This window comes from Nyctereutes procyonoides, unplaced genomic scaffold, assembly GCF_905146905.1.
Source record: "Nyctereutes procyonoides isolate TBG_1078 unplaced genomic scaffold, NYPRO_anot_genome, whole genome shotgun sequence".
NCBI lineage: Eukaryota > Metazoa > Chordata > Mammalia > Carnivora > Canidae > Nyctereutes > Nyctereutes procyonoides.
Window position 1 is genome coordinate 56,431,109 of NW_026575051.1, and position 20,756 is coordinate 56,451,864.

Genomic DNA, 20,756 nt, shown 5'->3' on the forward strand with positions numbered 1-20,756 from the left:
AAACTTGGTGGAGAGTGTTGATGTTGCAATCACTTATTCTCATGGGTGTCTCTATGCCTAAGCTGTGGAACAGAGGAGGATATTTGTTCCCACCAATTCCTTTTTCTCTTGGAGAAGTCTCCCAAAGACCCCTACTTCTCCACCATATGTTCTGAGATTAGTAAATGAATCTCATTCCTGTATACTCCAGGCATTTTTTCAAACTGCTACTTCTATTCTATACTCAGGGGGCTATTTGTTGTGCTATCTCTTTAAGGGCAGGGATTATGCCCTCCCAGCTCTCCCAGAGCCTACCCTATTGATTTTTAATGTTCCAGGTTTAAGCTCCACTGAGTGTTAGGTTCTTCTGGTTTTCAAAGTCAAACATTGTGGGGATTCATCTTCCATGTGCAAGTACCCTATACATGGGGTGCCTGATATGGGTGTCTGTTCCTCTCCCTACTCCACATTTGTTGTGTACCTCTCTCCTGCTGACAGTACAATGGCTCTATCTGGCTGCCAACCACATCTCCACCTTCCCACCTTCTATCATATTTCCTCTTCTGATAGCTGTAGAGGGTCTGCTGTGCAGTCTTTGGATAACTTTCTGGGTTGTTTATACTGGTGTGGGGATTATCCAGCTTTAACCTTGGGACAAGGTGAGCTTAGGATCCTCCTTCTCTGCCATCTTCCCTGGAAGTCAATCTGTGAACAGTTTTCATTAGGGTTCACTCTTGATGTTGTACATTCTATGCATTTTAACATATGTGAATTATATATATCCACCATTGTAGTATCATGAAGAATAGTTGAGGGTCTTAAAATCCTCTATGCACTATCTGTTTATTCCTACCTAGGCCCTGGATAACACTAATCTTTTCACTGTCTCCATAGTTTTACCTTTTGTAAAATGTCATATAGTTGGATTTATATATTATTAGCCTTTATAGGTTGGTTTCTTTCACTCAGTAATATGCATCTAAGTTTCTTACATGCCTATTCATGGTTTGATAATTCATTTCCTTTTAGCACTGAATAAAATTCCACTATACCACTGTGGGTGTACCACAGTTTATTAATTCACCTACTGAAGGGCATTTTGTTTGCTTTCAAATTTTTGCAATTATGAATAGAACTACTGTGAACATCAATGTTCAGGTATTTCTGTCAAAAGAAATTTTCAAATCCTTGAGTAAATACCAAAGAGTGCCAGATTTTTGGCTCATTTGATAAGAATGCGTTTAGTTTTGTAAGACACTGCTAATCTGTCTTCCAAAGAGGTTGAATCATTTTGCATTTCCACCAATAAGGTATGAAAGTTCCTATTGCTCCTCATCCTCAGCAGCATTTGCTATACACAGCATTTTAGATTTTGATGATTCTAATAGGCACATTAGAATCTTTACTTAATTTTCAGTTGCCTAATGGCATGTTATGTTGAGCATATTTTTATATGCTTACTTGACATCTGCATACCTTCTTTCTTCTTTGTGTCTTTCTCTGTCTTTTAATCCATCATTTAATCAAATTGCTTATTTTCTTGTTGAGCTTTAAGAGTGTATTTTATATTTTGAATTACAAAACTTCTACAGGTGTGTCTTTTGCAAATATTTTCTCCCGGTCCATGGCTTATATTTTCATTCTCTTGATAGTGTCTTTTACAGAGCAGAAATTCTTGATTTCAATGAAGTCAAGCTTAATTCTTTCTTTTGTTGATCATATCTTAGGTTATATACAAACAGATATTGCCATACTCAAAGTCACCTAGATTTTCTTCTGTTATCTTCTAAGAATTGTGTGGTATGGGGGGTGTAAGAATTGTGTAGATTTAGAGCTATTATCAATTTTGAGTTAATTTTTGTGAAAACTATAAGATCTGTGTCCAGATGAATTTTTTGCATGTGCATGTCCAGTATTGTTCCAGTCCCAGTTGTTGAAGAGACTGTCTTTATTGTACTACCTTTGCTCATTTGTCAGTGATCAGGTGGTATATTTATGTGAATCTGTTTCTGGGTTCTTCATTCTGTTCTACTGATCAATCTATTTTTTCACCATTACTGTACTGTTTTGATTACTGTATCCCCAGAGTAAGTCTTGAAGTAGTAGTGTCAGTCCTCTGACTTTGTTCTTCTCCTTTGATATTGACTTGGTTCATCTGGGTCTTATGCCTTTCCATATAAACTTTAGAATATCCCTAAAATATCTTGTGAGAATTTTATTTGGTTCATGTTGAATCAATAGATAAATTTGAGGAGAACTAGATCTTGACAATGTTTAGTCTTCTTGTCCATTAATTTGCCCTATAACTTCATTTTTCTGATGGATCAAAGAAAGTGATTGATTTTTCAGTTTTTTGGCTTTATACTTGCTGTTAGAATAATGTGAGGACTTCTAAGCTCCTTACATTTGGAACAGAAAACAGAAACTCTTGGTAGTACTTTAAAAGGCTAATGTGTTTATTTCTAAACAAAAAAAATGAAAATTCAAAATGGCAAAACATTACAGAAATACCTCCAAGTTATTGTGGGTTTGGTTCCAGACCACTGCAGTAAAGCAAATATCACATAAAAGTGACTCAAATGAATTTTTGGTTTCCCAGTGCATATACAAATTAAGCTAACACTATCCTATAATCTAGTAAGTGAGCAATAATATTAAGTCTAAAATACAACATACATACCTTAATTTAAAAATCACTCTAATGCTAAAAAAATGCTAACCATCCTCTGAACTATAAGAGAATTAATCACTGATCACAGATAACTGGAACATATACAATAATAGTGAAATAATTTGAAATATTGTGAGAATTTCAAAGTGAGGAAATACTGCTCAAAAATTGGTATGAGTAGATGCAGGGCTGCCACAAAACTTCATTGTAAAAAATTTCAATTTGTTAAAAAAGCAAAAACAACAATCAATATCTTTATTGTGAAGAATAATAAAACAGAGCACAGTAAAAACAAGTATAGCTGTTTTATAAACTTTGCCAAACACATTTTTCCAGAACAAATTAAAGTTGAGAGGACCAAAGTGTGGTAAAAAACCATAGGCTGTTATTACAGGACCTGTAGGAATTAGTTATAAAGAATCTAGCTTCTCTGTGAATTTTTTTTAATTTAATCAATTCTAGCAGCTGTGGTAATCAATGGGTAAACTGTAAATGATGATCTAATTACTTTCAAATACTTTCAGGTAAACCAAAATAAATTTTATGTTGAAAACATGATATATCAGTGAAAAAACACAAAAAAAAACCCAAAAACCTCTCTAGAAGAAGTCATTTAGGTGAAAGTGTCTTACTTTTCCTTTTGTTTTTGTTTCTGCTCTTGCCAAACAAGATGCCATCATGAATCCTCTTAAGGCCTGAATTAATAGAAAATTAATACTGAAGTCTCCTGAATACACATTTTATGAGGCAGTTTCATAAAGCATACATCAACATGATATTGAAAGCTATGTAAATTCCTAGGGCAGTGCTTTTCAGATTCATAGACTTTAACTTATATATTATCTATCACAGAATTTCTGGAAGAATTAGCATCCAATTATTACAGGAATTTTGTATTAGATATGTCTTTAAAGGTCACTTATTCTACTCTGTTAGCTTCTCAGTAAAATAATCGAGACAGATGTAAGTAAAAGTTGTTTTCAAAGAACTCTAGAATATTCAAAGGAAATTCTCCAATTTTCTTCAGTACCACATACCAGATCTTGACAATCCTTACTGGTAAGGAAGTTTACCAAATACCTAAACTAAATCATTACTATGATATTAATGCAATTATTGTGTGTACTTCCATGGACATGGGGCTGCTATCCTTGTAAGAATATTTGACAGCAAAGAGAACTTTAATGTTCTTATTATTTTTAGGTTTGTTCATTAAATTGCTGAGGTAAGCGCTTTGAGGTGTCATGTTATCTTTGACTCAAATCTCGACTTTCCCACTTTTCTGCTAATGGAACCATGAAAAAGTGATCTAGTATTTCAGAGCCTCAATATCCTCACCTGTAAAATGGGAATAGTAATTCCAAAGTTAGCAGATTGCTGTGAGGACGTAAGAAACATATGTAAACTGCTGAGATGGTGTCTAGTATGTAGCAAGCACTCCTAAATGCAGTCACTTCTGTGGTTGCACTTAAAATATTATTTGATTAACCATTCATCCATTAAAATATGGAGAATATATATTATGTACCTTCAATATTATAGTCACTCTATTAACTAGTATTGCTCTGTGCTGCTGAATAAGTTAACATAATCTATTATTTATTTTGTAAAAACTTGTTCCTGGTCCTATAACAATGTCTACTCTACCCCTTAAGAGTATGCCAATTTATGTTCACAAGTTTATTTTCTTTTATTGCCTTAATTCAGAATTAGAGGTTCTTTCTCAACTTAAAGAAGGAACCTCCCTTCTTTTACATTGTGTCAGTTTATCTTGTTGGGGAAAATGCATGCTTTGAACTTGGGTTGGCTTGGTTTCCAGTCTTCACTTATTTACCCAGAAACTTGGATTATTATGCAGCCTCCCTAAGACAATTTCCTCAGCTTTTGCAGACATAGTGCCAATTTCAGCGAATGGCTATGAGAAGTAAATACGTAAGGTAATATTACCTGGTTTAGGGCCTGGTGCCTAGTTGGCTCTCAGTATATGATAGTTATTCTTATTCAATGAAATAACTTAAAAGCAGGCACAAATTTTAATCTGAATGTCTCATTTCTTCTATATATTAAATTTTTCATTAGAGTCTTATTTTGACAGTTCTCTTAACTTTTTAAAATCATTTTTGTTAAAGAAATTGCCTATTAGAAGAGCAGCACACTACGTGATCTTAGTATTCTATTCTTTGTCAGATGAAGACCTTGTGAAAAACAGTTGAGAAAAATTTTAAATGGAAATCAGGTGTTAAAAGTTTAATTAGAAATATTCATCCCTTATCCATGGGCTAATGTAGACTATGGCAAGCTGTTTAATTGTTGATTCTAGGGCTATTTTTACATTGTCAATATTCTATTTAGTAATCTTGGGGGAAATAGCATCAAAAGCAGACAAAGAAAAATGTTTCACTTTCCTGCAGCTGATTCCCGTGATTGCCTGACGTTTAGTTACATTTGGGCATCTGTCTCAGGAACTCCCATTGTCTGGAACCATATGCAAACTGAAGTGTGCATTGGGGTATAGACATGAGGACAGAATTTACACTTGGATATGCCATTCGACAGCAGCGGGAGAAGCTGGACAAGCCTGGGATACTTCATACAGTTCATTTAATGAACTGTTACTTTATTATTTTGTAAAGCTTCTGTAATGCACATTTATGATATAAAAAGTGCCTTGCATACTGCTTCATCGGAAGGGGACCTCATTTAGATTAACCTGTGACTTCAACAGCAGGTGGTAGAATGAACCAACTGCTTCAATTACTGCTTTTGCGCATGACTTTCATGTGTTGCTAAGATTATCAGAGGAACCTGATTACATCCCCTTAGACACTATTGTTGGCACGATGATTAAGCTGTTATTTCTTTCTTTTTTTTTTAAGACTGGGAACCTAAAAAGCTTTTTGGCATGAGGCAAAAGCACTGTGTATAGAGATCAGTAAGATAGCGTGTATCATTGCCCTGTAGCTTATCTCCACATATACAGCTCCCTGGTGGATCCCTATGATAAACATTATTGGAACAATTAGCTGCTGCTGACACAGAATCCAGACACAATAGCCATGGCCAGCAGCACAGAGCCAAAAATTATGGAGCCAAAAACCATAAAAAGCAACACCAAGCTAGTCTCCCCATTCAACTGCTGTCATAAAACCCTCCCAGTGCTATGTTTGCATAGCTGGCTTCACCGATATGGCACTGTTAACACAAAAGAAGAAGCTGCAGCACTTGTCTTTGTTTAGCTGAAATTACAAGTCATTGAATTAGTATGTCATCTTTATTGTGCTGTCATGCAGCGGAGGTGAGGAAGGCTCCGTAATGGATGGGAGAGTTTGATGGCCTGAAAAGACAGGCTCACAGATGGTTGTCGATATAAAACAGTTTTTCCCTCCTTTAAAAAAAAAAAAAGAGAAGAAAGGAAGGGGGGAAAAGCAAAAAGCCTGTTTGGAATGGATCTTTGGTGATTTGTGTGCAATACCAAGCAATATTCATACCAGTCTCATAGGCAAGATCTCTGGTGGCCTAGAGGATATGACTAGGACATAAAGGCAGATCTTCCTGAGGAATGCAGTGTGATTTAAATAAAAGTGATGCCATGTTTTAGCTTCTTAGAAAGCTGCTAGTGATTGTTGGGAGGAAGTTTGTCTCATAATATTTCTAAACAATTGTAAATGATTACGTAATGTGAATGGAAAAAGCTAACGGCATTATAGGAAAATATAAAGAGTGAGAATTTTAATCATTCTTATTAAAAGATATTTAAAGTTCTGTACTTGTATGGTTAAATATATTTTGTTAGGGATATTTTACTGTCTAATAATGAGAGAGAATTTGGGCCGAATGTGGCTTAAAATATCTTTAATTTTAGTAATTTATTACTTTTTCTCTGTGTTTTAGTTTTATTTGCAACACATCATTTGACAGTTATACTATATATACCTACTTAACATCAGTGAAATTACAAACCAAATTTCAACTTTAAAGGACAGAACATTCTGTCCCTTTTGACACAGTTATTAAAAAGTTTGACCCAGTCTAAAAGGCACTGTTCTGAATCTAATTCTTTCGCAGAGAAAGTGCTCTTCACCAGTATTTCATTTCATGTGGGACTATAATCTGCCAAACATTCAGGGCAATGTTTTAATTAAGGAGCAAGCTAGTTACACCTAAGAGTGTATAGAATTTTTAATGTACTGGCAATTATTTGGGGGTCAAGTTTGTCTTTTATTTTTTTCTCTTGTGGACAAGAAGAAAAAGAGACTAATTAAAGATCTGATTTTCTGTGATAATATTGAGACAGATGTATGGCCATATATAAAAACTTCTAATGGGGGGCAGGGCACCTGGATAGCTCAATCAGTTAAATGTCTGACTCTTGATTTCAGCTCAAGTCATGATCTCAGGGTCATGAGATCAAGCCCCACCTCAAGCTCTTTTCTCAGTGCAGAGTCTCCCTGAGATTCTCTCTCTCTCCCTTTTCTTCCACCCCTCCCTGCCCAAAATAAATACATACATGAAATCTTTTTTAAAAATCTAATTAGAATAATATAAAGGTGAACATACATTTTAAAAATATACTTAATCACATGTAAGAACACTCTAAGAGCTAAAAATAAAGAATTGCTTAATGGCAGATATTAGATCTGTTCATGAATGTACATATTTCTCTTGAAATGTGAAAAAATGCTTTCTGAATATGTCTAAAATAGTATTTTCATCTTCCAAAAGAGCTGTATAAAGGGGAAATAAGGAATTAAATGCCTACGTAGGGCTCTAAATTTATGTCTATTCAGCAACATTATTACATTTATTGACTTCTATTTAATGCTTATTTTATCTTTATTTGAAGATTCTGATGCTGACTCTTGCAGTTTGTTATGAAAAGCACCCTTTCTGTAAAATATTATTTGTATGTGTGTATTTTTATGTGAGTTGGAGGTATGGGAAAAGATTATGGACTTTACAATTAATCAGATTTGGATTTGAATCTAGTCTCTGCCACTTCTTGGCCGTATTAGCTTGAACAGATTATATAAACTCTTAGCATCTTACTTTTTCATTTGTAGATATGAGTGAGGATGAATGAGCAGTGAGTAAGGATGAAGACAGCAAGAATCAGTGACTTGGGCAGCAGGTGACCAGGCCAAAGCTTGGTATTTGTATTCAAATTCAAATACAGCAGTATTCATGGCTGCAAGGTTAAAGGTGCAACTCACTGACCTAGGGTCCAAATGTTACCAGGGTAAGGGTTAGGACTAACAGACTCAGAATCTAGAACAGGAACAAAACATGGAGGTTTGGGCACAGAAAAGTACAAGGTCAGAGCAGAACCAACGGAATGACAGCTTGATGTTACCTATCAAATCTAATGAGAGAACCTATCCAATTAGGGCTCATTCCAGAGCTCAGAGACTGGATTGAGGATTAGGAGGTCCCAGCTCTTGGTAGAGGTGACTCTTATAGGACAAAATGAAGCAAATCATTAGAGTTACAATTATTTACAACTTAATATGACTGAATTAGGGCAAGTGAAGATATTGAAAGAAGTGAGGGAAGAAAGAAAAAGCATGAGGTCTAAACAATTAATTGAAGAACTAAGATTTCTCCCTTATAAAGGAAAAGATTAAGGAAAGGGATTAGAATAATCAGGGATGAGGTGTTCAATCTTGTATTGCTAAAGCCACCTTTTTTGTTAGCCAAATAGAGAAAGTCCTTCCTGACAACCACTAAAAACTCTAGACCTTCCCACTTCAGGTCCTCTATACCAAGGACTTTTGGTTCAGATATAGTGGCTAAAATAGTTTCCTGTATGGTGTGAGATTTTTAGGCTTCCTATTATTCCCTCTATTGTTCAAACATTTCCATCTGCTCTATAATCTCTCAAATTCTTCTATGAAGTATGTAAAAACTTTTAATTGACAATTAGGCATACATAGCAACCCAAGTGTCCATCAATAGATGAATAGTTAAAGAAGATGTGGTGTATACACACACACACACACGCACACACACACACACACACACACACACACACTGGAATAGTACTCAGAGATGATAAAAAAAAAAGAATGAAAGTTGGTCATTTATCACAGATCTATGGATGGGCCTAGAGGATATTATCCTAAGTAAAATAAATCAGACAGAGAAGGACAAATACTATATGATTTCACTTATATGTGGAATCTAAAACACAAGATACATGAACAAGTAAAAAACCAACAGACTCTTAAATACAGAGAAAAAACTGGTGGTTGACAGAGGAAAGGTGGGGGGTGAAATAAGTGAAGAGGGTTAAGAAGTATAACTTTCCAGTGATAAAATAAGTAGATTACAGAGATGAAAATACAGCACAGAGAATATAGTCAATAATATTGTAATAACATTGTATGGTGACAGTTGGTAGCTACACTCACCGTGATCGAGTATGAGTGTATATATTGGGTAACATATAAAATTGTCAAATCAATATGTTGTACATGTGAAACCAATAGAATATTATATGTCAATTATACTTCTATAATAATAAAGAAATAAGGCATGCATAAAACCTAAGGAAAAAAATGACTACAGAGAAAATCATTTCTTATTTTTCATGGTTTACAAATCTGGTGAGACAATATATATGAAAGGCATGGGATTGGAAGATGCCAATGCACATGATAAAAATTATTAACATCTCATTTAATCTGCACAAAAGAGGGAATGAGGATTAGAAGTTAGTGACAAGTTGACTTGAATTTGCATAAAGACGTGAACCAATGACAGAGATCAAACCACCACCTGTGAATTGGTATTGAGCCAAGGAAGATTGTATCAAAAGCAAAGAGCATCTGAGACAGAAGTGAGAAAGAGGTAAGATGCCGGGAGGAAGCCCAGAAAAACGAAGACGAATTAGTTTTCGGCTGCAACCATAGCAAAAAGACCAAATTACCTGGTGTTTATAGGTGTCCAATGCATTTTATTATGTAGCTTTTTTCTCTCTGCTTTGATTTCATCCTTCCCATAAATTTCTAATTCATTTCCTGGATGAAGATAAGAATAAAGCCAATGAACAACAACAAAAAAAGGCATACCTATTCATTATACTCAAAGGGAAATATTTTTTAAATGTCACACATACACATATTTATATTCTGCTGTTCTAGAGCTATCCTAGACTAGTGTTCCAATGTTTAGGTCACAGGGTCATGTATTTTGTAACATAAGCTGATTTCAGTTGAAACATCTTTTTTTCTTACAGCCTGCAACTTGTTCTTTTCGAATAAATGTCACTTACCATGTTTAAACTGCCTTTTGGTTCTCTGTTCTTCCCCTTTTTTTCTGGGCTCTGTATTTTGCTTAAACTGTGTGATTAAATGAGAATTGGATGATAATTTGAAATGATCACAATGTTACAACCTTGTCAAAATCAACCAGAATATATTTAGCAATTATTTTAATAAGCAATACTACATAAGTAATTTCATCATTTCTTATTGTTATTTTTATTCATCAAATGTATAAACAGTAACTGAAGACATCCTAGCCTGAAGTAAAATTGAATTCAGGTTTTCTGGCTTGATTTGTGTATATGTTGCCATGATTCTACCTCTTTTTTTTTTTCATCTCTATATTTTTCTCCCTCCGGATATTGTTGCCTCCTTTGGTTTCATTCCTATGCAGATAAATGCTTACAAATCTAGCCCAGAGAATTCTGTCTCCAGCCTCACTTTTATCATTGAATATTGGATTAATAATAGTCACATAAAGCTCAGATTTTCTCTAAATCATAACTCACTAATTTTTCTCATTCCCTCTGTGTAAGCTGTGACACTATAATTGTCCTAAAAGATAATATACTGGAACAGAAAGTTACTGAAACCTTACTTTTTAATTGAGAAATATACTAACATTGTCACTTCACACTTATCTACTCAGATTCTTTGCTAGTGTCTCACAATCAGTATGTTCAAAACACCTCCTCCATCATGTCCCCCAAACCAGCACATCCTTCTACTTTAAACCATCAGTCACAGGTCTTCAGAGTTCCGATTTATACCTCTTTCTTCAGTCCTTTGCCACATTCAATAGAATCTAGCTTTACAGTAGCAATACCTTATCCCCACTGTTTTTTTCTCACACTGTTAATCTCCTGAGTGGGGCCTTCAAAAAAAAATTTTTAATGATTTGATTTATTTATTCTAGAGAAAGAGAAAGAGGACAGGGATAGGGAGAGAGAGGATCTCAAGCAGACTCACGCTGAGCACAGGGCCTACATGGGGCTTGTTCTCAGGATCCTGAGACCATGACCTGAGTCAAAATCAAAAGTCAGAGGCTTGATTGCCAGAACCATGCAGGTGCTCCACTGAATGGTGCTTTCAGACTTCTTGCCACCCCACCAAAAATTAGCCTTTTGAGGAATCTCCCACCTTTCATCTCCCATCCTCTTAAAACTCTTAAAAAAAAAGATTTTAGTTACTTATTCATGAGAGACACAGAGAGAGGCAGAGAAAGAAGCAGAGACAGGAGAAGCTGGCTCCATGCAAAAAGCCCGATATGGGACTTGATCCCTGGACTTCAGGATCACGCCCTGAGCCGAAGGCAGAGACACTCAACTGCTGAGCCACCCAGGCATCCCCATCCTCCTAAACCTCTTATCTCTGTCTTTCCAAAGCTTCCAAAGACTCCTTTCTCCTAATATTCAGGGCACGTTCTTAGCTTGGCGCCTACGATCTTCTATGCCATGGCCAGTTTTATCTCCTGCAGATTCCTTGAACAGAGCCTCTATTTCACCACCTATGCACTTTTCCTGAAATCATCCTCGCCCACTAAAATCCACTTCAAATGCAATCTCCTCTTCCAATTCTCCCAGCCCAGTGGCATCTTTTCTCCTGTGAACTTTACCCCCTTGCATTTTCTAATGGTTCAATGCCCTGATTATATTACAGATACTTGGAGATGATCTGATCCCTTGTTTTCCCATCACTATTGCCCCCATTCAAGTGTAAGCTCTTTCTGGGCCAGATGTGGCCTAATTATCTTTACATTTCCAGAATATATCATTGCGGTTCCTATACCCTATAAATACTCAATAGTAATTATTATTTTTGAAAGGAAGCAGCTACTTGAAGTTTTTGTCTCCTTGCTGTTTATCATAGCAGATGCTTCCCCTAGTAGAGTATAGAATTATATGGAATTCCAAGGATCCCAGTCAGCTGAGTTAAATTGTAGGTTGTGTATCTTTCTGAGGCAGTGAAATAAGCGAATCCTTATAATCCTGGCCTGAGAGTTGGGACTTGCATTCTGTGTGCTCTTCTTCAGATTCACATTTTGGAACCTGAGATTGCCTTTGTGAGAATAGTGTAAAATGGCAGTGTTAATAAACTTCCCAATTAATAGGTGAGTTTTCAAGAACTACCCACTCTGGTATAATTCTTGAATTATAATGATAGTCTTACTTTTTACATTGAGAAGAATTGGAAAAATAGTTAATGGCTTTGACCTCAAGGAAATCTGAGTTTTGTATAACGGTTCTTTAATCAAGGGCAAAGGGCACAAGTAGTAACTCTCTACATGGAAGTGATGCTCACAAATACCTTCGTTTATCGGGCTGTGATCCAACCTTCCAGATTCGCCAGAGTGGAGGGAGGGGCAAGGGTATTTACAGCACTGCAAAGGCCTTATTCACCCCCTGACTTCACGCTCAGCTAAACTTGGAAATGCAATTGGTTTATTTTGTATAAATAAGCAAGAATGCTGGAAGAAACTAAATATCTTCATAAAACAAAACATTATGATACCAGAAACCCTTAGGAATAGCACTAATGCTTTTAAATGAAGGTTTTATTTGTCTCAGAGCTGCAAAAAGGAGTCACTAATGAGATGTCATTTAAATTCTAACACCTGTTTAATGGCACTTTTTTCTCTATCCCCAAAGAGTAACTGTTTATGAATGTTTGCAGTATTCCAAGTGTATCTACAAGAATTGTTTTTTCATAAACAATGCGATGCCTTTTTCCTCATATGCTACAGTCACATTACAACATATGATGAAAATTGTTGGTTGTGGCATTTTCGTATTACATAGGTTTCAAAGATGGTGTTATTTCATACACTGAAACTTTAAATTTTATAATTCGCATGGTGAATATTTTATCAGAAACTTCATGTTTTTCAGATTTATGAGTATATACTGTACAAGAAAAATAAAATCTTTAGTTGCATTCTTCACCTAAATTTAAATAACATGTGAAAAGACATTGCTGAAAAATGTTTGCCCCTATATTCTCTGTTATGAAAAGAAAATATATTTATGAATAAACATACATGCACATAGATATCTAAGAGTTACAAAGAAGAAATGTTTGTTGATTTTTTCTTCTCAGGCGATAAATAACTGAAAAAGTCAGAAATGAAACTGCACCATTTCTTTTGTGATTTTGTTTTTCTTGTGTAAACATAAGAAACAATTTCTTATTCATGAAAGAGATCCACAATAACTGCATTGCCATTTTTTTCCTATGACTTCTCTAGACCTCGCTAGTGAGGAGCAACAGATACTATATGGATGAATATGTGAGAAAGCATTTACTATTGGAAATATTTAGGATTTCCTAATCTCATTTGGTATCTTTAGGAAGTGTCTCATTTGGTATTTTAGGCATTTTGTATAGGTACTTTCATGTTTCACCTCCTTTACTAAAACTGCTTTTACTTTAGCAAAATAAATGACTTATAAGTTTATTTTAAACAAATTATTTCTATCTTGAGAAATTCAAGTATAATTAATTTCTTTGGAGTAGCAGAAACTTCAGGCCACAGATTTTTATCAAGATGATTGTATGAACTCTCAAAAATGCTGGCTTCTCAAGAAGCTTCAGGGAACTCTTCTTTTTAGGAACATATGTCTTTGAACTGATGTGAGCCATAGTTTTGCCGTTGTCATGCTGGAAGTGTGACGAAACAATCATTTGTGTCAGGAAACAGGAACTGGTCTTGGGGAAAGGTGAGACCAGGGCCTGTGGACCAAACCTTCCTCAGAACTCTTTGGGATTTCAGCTGAGTGCACTAGGATTACTTACTGCCAAAGAGAATGGCTGAGCCATAAAATGCTCAAAGTGTGGACTTGAACAGTTCTATAAAACCTAACTGTTCTGCACATTAAAGGAAGAGAGAAGAAAATTGTTGCAGATGTGATTGGATTTCTCATTATGCTGAAAACTATTCTAAATTTCTTCCTCATGATCATTATTCCTTAGATTTCTTAGTACCAAATCATTTCTTTTCCTCCTCTCTCGTGACTCCCCCTTTCATGAGATTCTCGCCAATTGAAGGTGCTCTTTTGAGTGAACAGAAGGGCTAAATGTTTTTCAGTTTTCAGAATGCTTTCCTTTTCTCTCTCTCTCTCCCCAGTGTGTGTATATATATATCTATACACACACACACACACACACACACATATATGTTTATATACATGTCTATGTGCTTATGTACATATACACTCTAAGTATATATATATACACAAGCACATATACAGTGTTTATGCTTATGCACATTCTGTATACACTTATATACATAACATCTATACAGTATATGTATATGCTTATGCACGTATATATGTGTATGCACACACATATATATAAAACACTGAAGAATTGGATAGTATACCATTGCTCCTGATTTATATAATTTTTATTTATAAGTGGGATCTCAGTGTTTAATCAGTGTGTTCTCTAATTACCCACCGGATTTACTCACAATCGGTTGACATATACCTTGCACTGAGCCGAGGGAAATAAGCATATCCTTTTTTCTGCGCAGTTCCTTCCTGGCTTATGAAAGCCAAATATCCACTCTGTATGGAGAGATGAATCAGCAATCCATATAATATCTATTCATCATACATATTTCACAAGGAGGATATTGTGGTGACTGCAAAGTTCTTACAAAAATAATATGGAAATCCGGAACTTGATGTGGAGTGTCAGAGAGCCTCTTACTATTATTTACCTTATCAGCTTTTGCTTTCTGAAATCAATGGAAGGGCATCAAGTTCAGCTAATCCATATTTCTGAGTATGAAATTGAATTTATAGTCTGTAGTATGTTGACTACCGCTCGCATTTAAGGCATAATTGATTTTTATTGAAAAGCCAGCAGGCACATCAAAAATTTCCACAAACCACAAGGATGTTAAATTTTACCCTGTTTAGATAATAGTGTGGCTTTATTTATCCTTTAAAATGAAGCTTTTATATTTATATCAGCAAATGCTATGGAAGTGTGACTGATACCTTATGAAACCATCAATCCATGGTTCTATAGAACTGTACTGCACAGAAATCAGCAACTTTAGATTTCTAAGGTAAATGTCTATGGTTGGCTTGTTTTAAGAATAAATGGATAAATGGAATAATAAATCTAGCACTATATCATGTCATGTGGTGAAGTTATTTTTTTCCATTGAAACAACTGCTTGTACCATTATTTCTTTTCCCTTAAATTCCTCTGCATCTCATTTTCCCCTCTGATTTATGGATTACATTTTTGTATCTGGGTTAATTCTTCATACATGTGAAATGCAATTTCTGAGGAAAAAAATCTATTCTTTCTGTTTTTAAGTAGTCAACTCCAGTGTGCATGATACTTCGTGAAGCAAGCTTCACTCAAATGTCCCCCCGGTCAATGTGATAAGTCCATTTATTTGTAACCACAAGTTAGCATCAGAAGACTTTTGAGTATTCCTGCCACAGAATATATGATCTCAGTGTCAGTTGCATGGTGGATTTTAAAAAAAACAAAGTTTGACTCACCTTGGCAAAACCCAAACAAAATAAAAACAAAAGATGCTAGAACCATTGTTTGTTTTAATCTTCCTTCTATGGTCCTATAGCAGCAGTTCTCACTGGGAGACAATATTGCACCTTAAAGAGAAATTTGGGAATTTTGAGAGTGAATTAGGCTTTTTAAAAAGCTGGATGGAGTGCCGTTGAGACCGGCTCAGGTGGAACTCAGGATTGCTAGACATTTACCATTTGCAGGAGGATCCAGGTGGAACTCAGGATTGCTAGACATTTACCATTTGCAAGAGGATCCAGAACATTGAAAACCTATTCCTTGTTTGCAAGATTTTTGAGTCTCCTGTAGATTTAAAAAAAAACAAAACAAAAACAGTTATCTGCAATTAAAACCTATTTGTATTTTACAAGTCAGTATAAGTTTTAAAAAAAAATTTTTAAGATACACCCTGATTTGTCCAAAAGCCAAACTATCCTGTAAGTTAAGAGAATGATGTTAGTTTGAACTTTACCAATCATGGTCACAATTTACCAACTCGTGGCAATTCTTTGGTGTTTGCTGTTTCAATACAGCAATCTTGTGTCAGTTTGCATTTGTGCCTGACCCCTTTACAAATTTGCAAGTTTCGCTGCATAGGTATCAGTGCTCAATTTCTTCTTGTCTTCATTATGTAGCAGTGCTCAGGTATTTATCTTCAAAATATGTACGATTCTGTTATGAAGAACTTTTTTCTTATTTCTCTTTCATTTGATAGTCGGGACATTGTATTGATTTTTTTTTAAAAAATATGTGCTTAGAGTGGTCATAATATCTATGAATTTTATTTTAGCACAGTAAATAGGTTACAAAATATTTGTTATAAAAAGGAGGCACTAAGTCTGATAAGGTTGAGAACAATCGCCTTATAGCATCAAGACACGAAGGCATCTGTTGGAAAATTGTCAATGATAAATCTAGAGATTATTTTAATAGAACAATTATTTCCAATAAGGAAAATAGTATTTCAGGGATTTTTAAATATGCGGCGATAAGCCCTTAGTGTCTACCTTCTTATGTGTATGGATGAAGAGTGTTCAAAACAATTTGTCATATGCACAGAAATACAAAAGATGAAACCTAAAGAGATTATACATTAGTCTCTTAAGAGTAAAACTGACGGAGAGAAGCAGTATACCTTTCACAGAGGCAGATATTTTCAAAGCAATGTGTGACAGGTACAGGGACAAATCCCGTTAATAAGTAAGAGGATTTGTGCTTGGCTCTGTCACATGCCACTTTGAAAACCTACCCTCAAACTGTCTATAAATTTTCATGCCCATCTTTTTCTCCTTGCTTTTTCCAAAGCGTCTGATTTTTTTGTGCACCATTTTCCCTGCTTTATCTCATGGCATCCTTTAATAATTTCTCAGAGGTTTGTATGTGTACTATGATTCTGTGGCTACTTTACTGTTAACAAAATAATATTTGCTGTGTCTATTCATTTTCTTTTTTCTTTTTTTGTGTGTCTATTCATTTTCACTGTCCCTTTTGCTGCTTTGTTATAAGACATTTTTATACTGCTTATGACTTCTAAATGTGAAAAAAAGTCTGCCTTATTAAAATTAAGGAAGGGAGGAACACTCATCACATTTGTTAGTTTTTCTTCTTAACATGGAGTTATATTTCTTAAGGAAAAAGAATATCTGAAAAATTGATGCTATGCAATATGAATGGTGCACCAACTAGAAAGAAAATGAGTTGCTCATTTCTTTTAGTTATAAGTTTTTTTTAAAAAAAATCAATTATCAAACCTGGAGATATTTAACTTTTTGCAAAGTAACCTCAAAACAAACTTCAATCCTGATAATTACCTTTGCTTTTGGATCTTGACCTTGGTGCCTCATCACATGTGAGTATGCTGATGGAGGTGGAGAGACACAAGTATTTCGTAAAACATCTATAATTTGGTGCTGCTGATGCTATGCCTTTTTATCCTCTGCCAAAGATTATTTGATTTCTGGCAATATATATTTGATAACTTGCTGTTGAAATAGAAATAATTCTATGGCATTTTCCTTCTATAAAATATTTTTTTTTCCTTCTATAAAATATTTGACTCTAAATACAAATCCAGAAATGTTGCTGCTAGGAGTCAATTACTTCAAATTGCAGTATTATTTAAAGAGGACAAGTTTCTGAAAAAAAAAAAAAAAAAAGTCCATGAAAAATGTTTGAAAAATGGGCAGTTCTAGAGGAACTTGGGTGGCTCAGTCAGTTGAGTGACTGTCTTGATTTTGGCTCCTGTGACTTCAGGGTCATGGTATCCAGGCTTGTGTTGGCTTCACAGTCTGCCAGAGTCTGCTTGAGGTTCTCTCTTTCCCTCTCCCTCTGCCGCTCCCTCTGCCTGCACTCTCTCTCTCTCTCTCTCTCTCTCTCTCAATAAATAAATAAATAATCTTTTTTTTTAAAGTGGGCAGTTCTAAACAAAAATCATTGCCCTACAGAATTTCTGTTTTTCTCATTCAAGAATGAAGCCTAGAACCTATTGAAATGAAAGTGTTTCTAGAGGACTAGCAATGTACGTCAACACCACTTTTTTTGCTTATCTTTAAGTATGAACTTAGGCTGTCCTTGGGATGGTTTGTCTACATTAAGTCCAACACCTAGATATTTTTTTAAACATTTAGATGATTGGCCGAGTTTTCTGCATTACATCTGCCTGTTTGGCACTTTGTTGCTCTGTATGTTTGTGTGTGTGTGTGTATGTAGAAAAGATGCCACCACTCAGATGAAATAATCTAGAAAAGAGAGCAATGGGCTTTGAATTTCTTTGCCTTTCTCTGAACATCCAAATTTGGACTTGAGGACCAACTTGCTCAAGTTCAAACTACAGAAAATTTCTGAGAATCAGTGACAAAGTATAAAAGACAGGATTGCTTCCTGTGGTATTCAACTCTGTAATATCACTACACACACATCACTGCAAGACAGTTAGAGGCTACCTGGCTCAAAGCAGTTTAGACTTTAGGAACCTGTTGGTCAGGAAAAAGTCAAGATAATGTTTTTAATTTAGCATATTTTTCTTAGAGATGAGTTTAAATAAAACAAATGCAGAGCTGAACACTAAACATAAAATAGAACTTACTTCTGTGAAAGCATAATCTTAGAATGCCAAACAAGCACATCCATAATATAGTGATCTAATGAGTAACAAAAATTTACACTTATGAAGATTTTTGAGTTTTTCTAAGCTCTTTTATACCCATGGTCTTATTATTCCCATTTGGTAATAAAAACCTTCCTTGAACACAAGTCTCATTCTTGATTTGGAGCAATTCCCATTAACCCATGAACAGAAAAGGAAATGGGAAGGGAAGGAACATTTGGAAAGCAAATCCACTATATCGGGGGATTGCAAATGCATCCTTTTATTTAATTGTCACCATTACTTCTCAAGTCAGAAATAGAGAAGCAGAATTTGCTTTACCTCTGAAAATTTGGGTTTGAATCCTGCCTCTGATACACAGTAGGCAGTTGTGTGTCTTTAGTCATGTTACTTGAATAATTTCTGAGCATTGGATTCCTTGCGTATAACATGGGAATACTATTGACCTCATATACTTGTTATGAAAAATTTAAGATAATATATGCTAAAGTGTGGTTGAAATACAAAGCATAGCACATGGATAATGCTCAATAAATGCTGTTTGCCATTTTACAGATGAAGAAACAGGCTGGAAGAGTTGGAACTAGAATGTCCTCTAAGAAGGGACCAAATCTATGTCTTTTTCTAAGCCTTTTTATACTATACTCTTTCTTACATTGCTTATTTATAGAAACAATAATTTCCACAGTTCTGTTGCTTTTATAAGATTCATCCCAAGATAGTAATGTAAATTATATAGTAATTTCACATGTCTTTCTTACTCATCTTGAATGTTATTAAAATGAAATAGACAAATGCATGACAATGGTAACATTCATAGCATGTTATGGTTCCTATGAAAACCAACATAAACATTCCCATTACTTTTACTAGGTTTTATGAACAACAACACCAATCCTGAAATGTGGTAGGGGCTAGCTCTCATCTGTCACTACATCTCTGTATGACTGCAAACTATATGAGTAGCTCTGCAAATATTTACTATGAACCTGCTTTGGGCAACAGAATTCTGAGATAGACAAATGTGGACCTGCCTGTAAGGAAAATATCAGACAAGCCATAACACACACAATGGAGTCTAATAAGTTCAAGTACACAATATACTTTGTACTTTGGGAACATGAGTGAATGTAAAATTCTAGTTAAGATAGTCCTAGAAGTTCATGGAGAAAGAGCCTCAAAGGATAGGCAGGATTTGATGAGCCAAGATGAGCAGAAAACCAAGAAGCACCAAATGTCTTTGGGAAGCAAGTCTGTACTTTGTTCAGCACGTTGGGGACATTTAGATGACACTGAAATTACATGTTCGATTCACTCAAGTCCTAGAATGTTATTTTAAGGAGTGTGAATTCTAAGCTATGCCAATGAGGTAATTCTGAGATATTTACCTATGACATAAAATGATGAGAGCTGGACAATGAGAAGTTACTGAATCAGGGATTAGGGGGAAATGAATTGCATGGTGAAACTTAGACTCAAAGAAGCTCATAAACTAAAATATGTGATGTTTCATGAATCTACAGGACATCATCTTTATGCCTAAGTTTACTTATCAATAAGATCAGTGAGCTGGGCTTGATTTATTTTATAGACCTGTTTCAGCTTTTATTTTCTGAGTCACACTATTCCCTAATTTGTGTTCTACTGAATGCTATTTCTTCTAGATGGCAAGGTGTGCTATGTTAATGCAAAGAAGAAGAGTTTGAACAAATTCATGAAACGCTGAGTAAAATAGTAATAGAATGTTTTTGAGAGGACTTCTCAAAGCCTTATGCTGTTAATGTTCATTAATGCTCATCGTACATTTCCAAAGTGGAGAGTATTTGTATATTGCTTTCCAAGATTATGTGACCATGGAACCCTTCTAGCTTTCATCTTTTGCTGTCAGAGTTCTATGACACAAATTTATTTTAATGCCTGACCCACTATGCATATTAGAGTCTCTACTGAAATTGTAATAGAATACCTTGTTTTCGTTTTAACAGTTACTTTAGTGACTCAGGTGTTGCAAGAATATCAAAGGAATATTTTCCCGATACTTTAAGGACCTTGTAGGAGAGACAAACATGTAAGGCGTTCATTCAGTTCATTCCAGCTTCATTATTTGAAGATTATAGAATAGTTGTTCCTCAACTATCCCACGAAGTTTGAAGCTTCTTAGAGTGGACTATAGTGGTACCTAAACTCTTGA